General features: G+C 35.6%; 1 pseudogene; it reads right to left on the reverse strand.

Moving 5' to 3' along the window:
* Positions 1-388: 388 nt before the first annotated feature.
* Positions 389-1,028, reverse strand: LOC100944883 (annotated as a pseudogene).
* Positions 1,029-10,493: the final 9,465 nt, after the last annotated feature.

A 10,493-nucleotide genomic window follows, 5' to 3' on the forward strand; every position in this document is an offset into this window, starting at 1 on the left:
ACAGAGTGGTATTCAGTTAACAGAACAACAATTATTTCGTAAAAGCTGCATCAGAGACAACTGAAGATGAAAATACTACCATCCCCATATATAACTAATAACTAATTTGTGCTGTGCACCAACAAGAACCTGCTTTAAATTTCCTTGCCAATTTACAACCCCCACACTGTACCAGGCAAGGTTAGTGGCTATTGAAAATACCACCAGGACAGGGCTATCTAAAGACACATTGGGTACTGTGTTAAATATACAAAAAAAGACACTGTACAGTTTAAAAACAAATCTAACATAGCCTTACATTTCAATTTTTTTCTTTAAAAGGAGTGAGTTGTGTATAGGGGGGTTAAATGCTTTATAGACAAGAAAAACAAACTGCACTAGAACCAACTTATTCATCATCTTCTTCTTCATCATCTTCAGCCTCTTCGTCTTCCTCCTCCTCTTCATCCTCCTCATCTTCCTCCTCTTCCTTCTTTTTCTTGCTTTTTTCAGCCTTGACGACTCCCTTTTTCGCTGCATCAGGCTTTCCTTTAGCTCGGTCTGCAGCAATATCCTTTTCGTATTTTTCCTTCAGCTTTGCAGCCTTCTTTTCATCAGGCTGCTTGTCACCCGCAGCAGTGTTAGTCCACATCTCTCCCAGCTTCTTTGCAACATCACCGATGGATGGGCCAGGATGTTCTTTGATTTTGGGGCTCAGAATAGATACTCAGAATAGAACAAGAAAAAGGCCGAAGGAGGCCTCTTGGGTGCATTGGGATCCTTGAACTTCTTTTTTGTTTCCCCTTTAGGAGGAATATTGGTTTTCATTTCTCTTTCATAACCGGGCTTGTCCGCCTTCGCCACATCTTCAAATTTTCCTTTCTCTTTAGTAGACATGGTCTTCCACCTCTCGGAGCACTTATTAGAAAACTCTGAGAAGTTGACTGAAGCATCTGGGTGCTTCTTCTTGTGCTCCTCCCGACAAGTTTGCACAAAGAATGCAGATGATGACATTTTGCCTCTAATTTCTTAAGATCTCCTTTGCCCATGTTTAGTTCTTTTTCCTCTGCCAGGCACAGAGTCCCCCAGGACCCGTCCAGCTCTCATTTCGATTTTTCTGTTTCTTGATGAGTGATTTTTGATTGCATATTTGTTTCATTTCTCAAATCCTGCAGTTCCTAGACAGCTCGCCTTCTTTTTTCCCCTCCTTTTGGAATTAATTTTTTCATTATTGTTCCGTTATGTTTAGTTATTTTTTAAATTGTAAGTGGGAGGATCTGTGAAGAATAAGCTGCTCCAGCGTCATGGAACCAGAAGTCCCATATTTTTAGATTTTCTATTTTTTAAGTTTTTGTCTTTTTTTTTTTTCCAAAAAATTTGATCAGTTAATTGCTGTCTCATGCTTCTCTCTCATATCTCAACCCTTTTTATTTTTGAGTATGTTTCACATGAGTATTTTATATGTGATATACCTAACATATTATGTCTCTCCAGCTAAATTTGGTATCTATTATTTCTTCTGGCTCTCCTTGGTAGTCCCTGCTTTCTATCTGTGTGTTTTGTCATTTTTAGTAATCTACTAATTTTACCTTAAAATTTACCATGAGAATTCTTTGACATCTTTGTTGAATGTAGTTGTCCACAGAAGACTTGTGTTTGCTTTCATCTGATTGGAAAAGTCCTGGTGATTCTTCATTTAAATATAAATTCTAGCTTAGTTTTTGTGCCACCCACTCAGTAAAAACATGGTCTGCATACTCATGAAGAACCATGTTTATCCTTACAAATACACTGAAGTTATTTCTTTTTCTCTGTCTACATCAAGTTTTTAGATAAGCAATTTTTCTTAGAGTTCTTTGTTCTTAAAGTAATTGAGAGATAGAGATTCCTATTTATCTGTTTCAGTGATGATTTAGAATTTGTGAGTTCTGATTTTATGCAAGGATGAGAAGGGTAGTGGTCTCCTCAACTGAGAGTGGATGCTGGACCATTTCCATGGCTCCCTATACCCCTGCATCACTAAGGATCATGTTCTTCTGTTCTGGCAATGTTCTCAAGACAGAGAAAGCTGTCTTCAGTGTTCTGCTGACTTACATGCTTCCTTCTTCGTCTTAGTTTGAACCACTGAACAGTAATTTGTAATTTTCTTTCCAGTTCATTGACTTAAATATAAAACATGTTATCTAACTTATTTTTCCATTAGTTTTCTAAAAGTGGGTATGGCAGAACATTTATTTCTTCTACCACATAAATAGGATGCTAACTAGGTTTTGTTTTGTTTTATATCATCTCTCTAATTAAGACATTTTAAAACCATACAAAAATTCAGTGCAAACACCTACATAAATCCTGCAATATTAAACATGATCAAAACTATTAAAATAAATATTTAAACAACAGGATCATATCTGCTTTTAAAAAGGTATACTGCTTTCTGCTTTCATTGAAGAAAAATAACACCTCTTCCAAATATTTATTTCTCTATTCTCACTTGAAGAAATATTCTGTGTTCATAGAAACAAGTCAGAAAACAGAACAAACTAAGACAAATCAAAAGACTTGTTCCAAAAAAATTTACCAGATTTATAAAGTGGAAGCGGATTTACATTTTTCTATCTTTTCCTCTCTTATTTATATGTAAAATCTACTCTAAAATCCCTGATTTTGAGATCTGCATACAGAATTTATAAGAAGTACACAATAGAATAGTTTATCTGAAGACAATTTATAGTTAATTCTGAGCCAGTCTATAAAAAGGCAAGATTCCTACTATGAATATATCCCCTGTTGTGCTGCCTCTGGAGGATGTGACGAGTGTAGCTAATGGGGTAGCTTGGGAATTGGGAAAATCTAATTAAACAGGATTTTCTTGTAGAAGTCCTTTCAATGTGGAAGCAAAAAAAGTACTTAAAATTAAATTTATATATAACAAGGAAGACAAATATATATTCTAAAATATGTTAGTTCTTTCAACCTATATATAGTGAGCACTTTTTTTTTCTTTGCCAGGCACTGGTGATTCAGAAGTGAACAAAAAGTCTTAAAGTTGTGGAGCTTACATTCTAGTAGGTAATGTATAGAGATTAGTGTATAGAGATTTATTTAGTACTAATTATGGCAAGGCAATTCTCAAATATTAAAAAAAGTTATCCAGATAAAGTTATCCAGATAAAGATTAAGTACTAGTTAACTAAGTTAAGTACAATTAGTGTATAGAGATTTATTTAGGAGTAATTACGGCAAGACAAATTCTCAAGTTGTGGAGCTTACATTCTATTAGGTAACGTATAGAGATTAGTGTATAGAGATTTATTTAGTTGTAATTAAGGCAAGCAAAGAATTCTCAAATAAAAAAAAGTTATCCAGTTACTTAACTAGTCAAACGACTAGTTATCCAGTTAAGTAACTAGTTAAGTAATGAGTACTAGTCGAGTAACTAGCTATCGGTTAAGTAACTGGTTAAGTGACTAATAACTAGTATCATATGATTGAGTACTAGTTAAGTACGTGAAGTAAGATTAGTGTGTAGAGATTTATTCAGTAGTAATTATGGCAAGACAAAGAATTCTCAAACATTGGAAAAAGTTATCCAGTTAAATAACTAGGTAGGTGACTAGTAACTCATTAAGTAGGATTGAACACTAGTTAAGTAAGATTAGTGCATAGAGATTTATTTAGTAATAATTATGACAAGATAATTCTCAAATATTAAAAAAAGCTATCCAGTTAAGTAACCAGTTAAGTAACTAGTTATCTAGTTAACCAGCTGATTATCTGGTTAAGTAACTAGCTATCCAGTTAAGTAACTACTTAAACAACTAGTACTAGTCACATAACTAGCCATCTGTTAGGCAACTAGTTGGGTAACTAGTTATCTAGTTGACTAGCTAGTTATCTGGTTAGGATACTGGTTAACTAGTTATCCAGTTAAGTAACTAGTTAAGTAAGTATTGCTAGTTAAGTAGCTAGTTATCAGGTAAGTAGTTATCTGGTTGTATAACTTCTTAAATAACTAGTTGTCCAGTTAAGTAACTAGTTAAGCAACTAGTTAGGTGGATAGTTATTGGTTAAGTAACTAGTTATCTGGCTGTATGACTGGTTAAGCGACTAGTCCAGTTGAGTAACTAAGTAACTAGTACTAGTTAAGTAGAGTTATCAGTTGATTGACTGGTACTAGTTAACTAGGTAGTTATTGGTCAAGTAACTAGTTAAGTAACTAGTTACTGATTAAGTGACCAGTTAATTAACCAGTGACTAGTTAAGTATGATTGAGTACTAGTTAAGTAAGTGAAGTAAGATTAGTGTGTAGAGATTTATTAGTAGTAATTATGGCAAGACAATTCTCAAATATTAAAAAAAGTTATCCAGTTACTCATTCTACTAATAATCTATCAAAATTTTTCTGAATTTTACTTGTTATTAGCATCTCAAAATACTGAAGAAACAAGCATGTAATTTTCTCTGTAGAATCAAAGATACCTCTTTGATCACATATATTTCCTCTTGTATTGTGGAATTTATCCCTTCTTTCTCAATCAAATTTTGTTTCCTAAATAGTGAAACACACGTGCTTAATTAAGTTTCTCAGTGCTTCAACCCACTGTTACCTGTACTGTGTTCAATATGTCACAGAAACTGCTTTTAAGAATTTCACCAGTGACTTACTTCTTTCAAAACCAAGTCATTCTATTTCTCTTTACCTTTATGAAGAGTTCTTTCAAATGAAAAACATTCTTCCAGATTAGCATACAATCTATTAATCCTGCAAATCACAAAATTATACTTTTTTTTTTTTTTGAGACAGAGTCTCACTATGTCACCCTGGGTAAAGTGCCATGCTGTGGCATCACAGCTTACAGCAACCTCAAACTCTTGGGCTTAAGCAATTCTCTTGCCTCAGCCTCCTGAGTAGCTGGGACTACAGGTGCCCACCACAACGCTTGGTATTTTTATTTGTTTTTGGTTGGAGTTGTCATTGTTCTTTGGCAGGCCTGGGCTGGATTCGAACCCACTAGCTCCGGCGTATGTGGCTGGTGCCCTAGCTTCTGAGCTAGGCACCAAGCCACAAAATTACATTTTTTAAATCACATCACTTTATGTCACTTCCATGGGCAAAATCTCTTAATGCTTTCCATGTCAGGTAAGACACATTGAAAAAATAGAAGTGAAGCTAGGAATTTCAAACACAGGTCATTTAAAATACATAATTGGCTCCTCAGCTATCAAAAATGGAAAGTAAATATGGCATCTACAAGAAGGTTTGAGAACCTAAGATTTCAGAACCAAAGGATAGGAATCCCCCAGCAACTAGAGTTTTTCGAAGCTACTAGTCCCCAGCAACTAGAGTTTTTCGAAGCTACTGTGCTGACCATATAGCTGGGGGCCAGAAAGACGGATGAGACGGTAGGGCAGTGGGAGACAACTTTGTGGGTGATTCCTGGGCCACTGGAAATGGTAGATATGAGATACCAAATGGTATTGAAGCAGCTACTCTCTGCTAATGCAAAAGGGATGCTGACAGAAAGTAGAGCCAGAAAGAGAACTCCCTCTTTTCAGTGTCACACTGTTATGTCTCAGATGATAAGGAAATCTTAGAGATGGAGTTTACAGACTCTCATCCCCAATATCACAAAGCGTATTATAAATTGGCGGGCCTGGCCTTGAGAGACACTACCCATCACAGTTTACCTGACTCCGAATAAACTTTTGCTTCCAGAGTACCTATTTCTAAAGCATCACTAATTACTTTCTATTAAATTATTCTCTGACAGCAGAACACATTTAAGCTTTCCCAGTTTGCTCATTGTATGACAGTTTTGTATCAGTAAAGCAATATAGCCTGTTCCTTCTAGATAACTGAAAATTGCATCTTTCAGTCCCTCAATTCCTCTCTTAAATTTGATTTGCCTAGAAACATTATCTTTATGCCCCTAGTTAAATTCTTCTTTGTAGCATACTGTTTGGCAGATAGTCTATGAAACCTTCATGTGTTGAATGGATAAACTGAATTTTCCCTCTATATTTTTATCTCTCCTCAGGGGGCTATATTCTGCCTCTTTCTGCAAATAATTATTGTTGTGCTAATTGTATCATTCCACAAGTTCCTTCAGGATAGGAATGATGTCTTACTCCTGTCCGCAGTGCCCAGATGTTAAGTGCTCATTAATCGCTGCAATCTCCAAAACTGATGCTTACAAAGATAAAAAAGTAACCAAAGCCTTATGAATAGAAGAACATGTGAATTTTAATCTAAGTAAACTGAAAAGTTTAACTGGCTTCTTTCAAATATGAATTTCTCAGGTTTTCTGTTTTATGCTTTGCTTCTCTTCAATTATAATTAATATATAAGAAATTAAATATATCTAATTTTCAACAGCCCCAGAAGTTTCTCTGTTTGGTTGTTGTTTGAAAATGATAAGGCATGACTTTCTTATTTTTTTATCAAATATGACACATAGCCAAGAACTATGAAAGCTTATCTCCCCAGCTAGGTGACACTTAACTGGGCAGCTCTATTGGAAAAGAATGTCCTGCCAGTAGTCATTTTTTTCCATGCCGAGGCAAACAGTATAGATGTGAATACCATTTCATTGTTTGGTATCTGCAGCAGATGGCTGTCTTCAGATACAGTGAGCATTTGAATTACCTGTCAGCTCTGGATTTGATAAACAAGCTTTCAGTGCTTCAACCTTATGAAGAATCTCAACTTCCATTAGATGAGAAGAAAAATAATTTAAATTATTTTTTCCTCTGGACATCACTAATATCCAAAATTACTTATGTAATAAATTGCTCAAAGGAGAGAAATATCACTTTCTTAAAATTTCAACAGCAAGCCTTATTTATGGGCCAATAGTCTAAATAAGCATTGGTAATATAAATTACAAGTGTGATATAGATAAGAGCAAGCAATTATCTGATAATCTCATGGATTATCAATCTTGTGAGTTCTGGAGTGTTTAACATGCTATAAATCGTCAATGCATAATCTCACTGAGTTAAAATTGGTTTTCATTTGTTTATTTTTTAATCATCACTTTGAAGTTAAGCTATTGGTTTTTAAATGTGCTGTTTCAGGACACCAAAGTAGAGAAGAGATAAGCAATAAGAAATCATTAAATGCTAATTTTAAGAATAATTAAAAGTGATTTTTATGTGTGTGTGTATATATATATATGAAACACTGATCTCTGTTCTTGATTTTATCTCAAAAATAATTTTCTTCCTAACATAATACATGATATCATGTAAAATTAACATGCAAAAAGGAGTTTTTTCAGAATTAATTCCCAAGCAGATGAAAAACAGACCAAGTCAAGTGATTATAATAAGGAATGTCTGTTTCAACCAATCCTTTAACTTGATTTACAACTCCATGGGGAGTATTGATCTGTACTTGACATTTATCCAGCTTTTTAAATTCAATTCATTTTTATCAGTAACTGAAACCAACAAAAGTAACCCACATAACTGAATTTCTTTGCAGTTATAATTTTACCTCCAGCCTAATGCTGCTTTTAGAGTCTCCTTGTTGTAAAAGCACATTATGTACTAACAGTGCAACCGGCCTTGAAACCAATCTGAGTATTATGGGACAGGAAAGCATTCAAGTGCCTGCTTCTTTCTGAGAGTATCAGTGGACAAATAGTGCTGGGTTCTGTCTCTTTCTGTGCTCTAATGAGCCTCCAAATGGTTCCCCAATTTAAAGCGGCTTTGGCAGCTGTATTGATCACAAATTTGGGATGTTCTAAAGGGAGGCACTAACAGGGAAGACTGCTTATTATGGAAATATGTAAAGAGGTGGGTGTGCCACAATGAGTTCTTTATTCAGGAGCAAACAACATTCCTCTTACAGCAAAATCTCACGTTTTGAATGGATTGCAGGAGTTACACTAAACCACAGTATCAAGCCTCAGTCATCAGAATGTCTGTCAAGAATCTTCTTTCCCTACAAATATCCCAGACAATTTTTGACGAAAACATTTACATAAAAATCATTTCATGAATCTGTAGCATACCCTTTGAAAGAATTCAAATAACTCTTTCCATTGGTTATTAGGATACAGTAAATATAAATAATTCCATAAAAAAGCAGAAAATGAGAAAATGAATAAGTATATAATAGTTATTGTGCTTAGAATGCTCTTTACAAGATCTTTAATGGACATTATATACAGAATTCTATTTTATTATTGTAAGACTTTACATTATCTTCAAGCTAATTACATTGTAGATATCCAAGAAAAGAAATAACATGTCCTCTTCTCTTTGCCCTCTCCTCTCCTCTCCTCTCCTCTTGCCTCTTTCCTTCTCTTTCTCCTTCCTTCCATTTCTCTCTCCCTCTCTCTTACTACCCACCACAACTCATGGAACTTATATTCTATGGAAAGTGTTTCTCAGAATAAAATAAACACCTTATTGTGAGAAACCTGGGGTTCTTGTTAAAATGTAGATTCTGATTGATTAGGGTCTGGGGATTCTACATTTCCAAAATCTTGCCTGGGGATGCCCCTGTTGCTGATCTCCCAACAACATTTTGAGTAGCAAGACTATTGAACTCAGTTTGCAAAACTCTAATCTGGGCAAAGGTAATAGGTGGTTTATCAGCGAATGTTGCTTATGAGACTGAGAAAGAGAAAACAGAGATGAGTGATTTTTCATGAGCTTGAATGATAAGGAGCCTCTGTAGGTTTTTAACACACGTTAAACAGGCAAACTTAAGCATATAGTCAAGGGCAGGTGAGTTCACTAAATAGAAGCTGGACAAGATTGGAGAAACTGATGGAGAATGGGCTCGGTAAACATAGACTAAATTGCATCAAAATTGTGAGTGGAAATGTTAAATCAGAATGAAGAGAAACTCTTTGAATAGAAAAGGAGGATGAACTTGAGCATGGGGTCATTCATTTGTGCAAACTAATGCTGGGGAAGGGAAACTGCCCTTTCCCCTGAAAGTTCATTGAAAGATCAACTCTCAATTAGGCAGATTAATAAAAAAGGATTTATTGACCGTGTGCACTGGGAGAAATCACAGAGTGAGCACTGGGAGAAATCACAGTGATAACCCATTTTTCCAAAGATGTTCAGATATCTTTATAAGGCCTTTTAGAGGGAAGGGGAGAAACTGAGGAGCATAGGGTGATAAATATGGGTTGCTAGGGAGGTTGCTAGGGAGGACAAATGGATGGGGGAGGAGCATATTGACTTGTAGATTAACCTGGAATACAGGTATTTATAAACCAAATGATTTGGGCCAGATCCCCACCCAAATTCCCAAAATATTTTGGGATAACAGGAAGGAGTTAAGGGGAGTCAATTTTCTCCTTTTATCCTCTGATCAGGCCCCTTAGGTTTATACAGATAGAGGGACTCCTCCTCCCGTGCTTCATGACTTGAATGGACCTCAGTTCAAATTATTCTTTACATCAGGGACTCATATTTGAGGATGAAATTTTCTTAGTTCCTTCACTAACATGGGAGGTCCATCATCTCCTTGCCTTCATTATTAAACAGTATCCTCAAATTTAGGCAATAATTAAAGATTGGCTATGGAAGTTTCTAAAGGGTATCTACAGCAGGAGGGACCACAGAAGAGACAGACAAGTATTTCTAGATACTTTCCATGATTTTACCAATCTTTAAATGGCTTCATTTAATTTGATTTGCCAATAAAGATATTTCTTGTGTCATCAAAAGGAAACAGAAAAGAAAGAAAAAGAAATGGGAATGGAAGTGATCATCATTTAGGCTTGCGTGTCAACATGGGGCAGGCTTGTTGGCCTGAGCAGCATCCTTTCCGCCAGTTTTTGGTAGCAAACTTTGCTTTTCCTTTTGTAAACGACCCCTCTGTCATTCTCAGGTAATGCTGCTGAAACTGATACTCCAGTCTCCAAGTTTCTAGACAAATAAAAGCTGCCTTTTCAGGAGCGTGAACTTTCAGCAGTATTAGAGAAGAATGAGGATCCTTACAGTTAAATCAGTGCTTGTAATTCAAGCGGCTAGAAAGCCAGCCTCCTACACCAGAGCTGGCAGGTTGAAATCCAACACAGGCCTGCCAAACAACACTGATGACTACAACCAAAAATAGCCAGGTGTTGTCGTAGGTGCATATAGTCCCAGCTACTTGGGAGGTTGAGGCAAAATAATCGCCTGAACCCAAGAGTTTGAGGTTGCTGTGACCTTGATGCCACAGCACTCTACCCAGGGTAACAGCTTGAAACTCTGTCTCAGAAAAAAAAAAAAAAAAAAAAATCATTCTAATAGTGGGACTTATAGGAGACTGGCCTTTAATTTATATTACTGAGGTTTTAGCCCTTGTCTTTGTCCTCCCATAATGTAAATAATTAAATACCTTCTTATAACGACTTCCTGCTTAAGGGTTATAAAACCAACTATTGATTTGATTGCTCCCATATAGTATATGTATATATACATGTACATGCACAGACACACACATCCCTTGTTAAGTTTACAATTATGCTACATTTTCACATTTGTTATCCAAAAATACATAT

Source organism: Otolemur garnettii, unplaced genomic scaffold (assembly GCF_000181295.1).
Source record: "Otolemur garnettii isolate 467f Iridium unplaced genomic scaffold, OtoGar3 scaffold00005, whole genome shotgun sequence".
Classification (NCBI taxonomy): domain Eukaryota; kingdom Metazoa; phylum Chordata; class Mammalia; order Primates; family Galagidae; genus Otolemur; species Otolemur garnettii.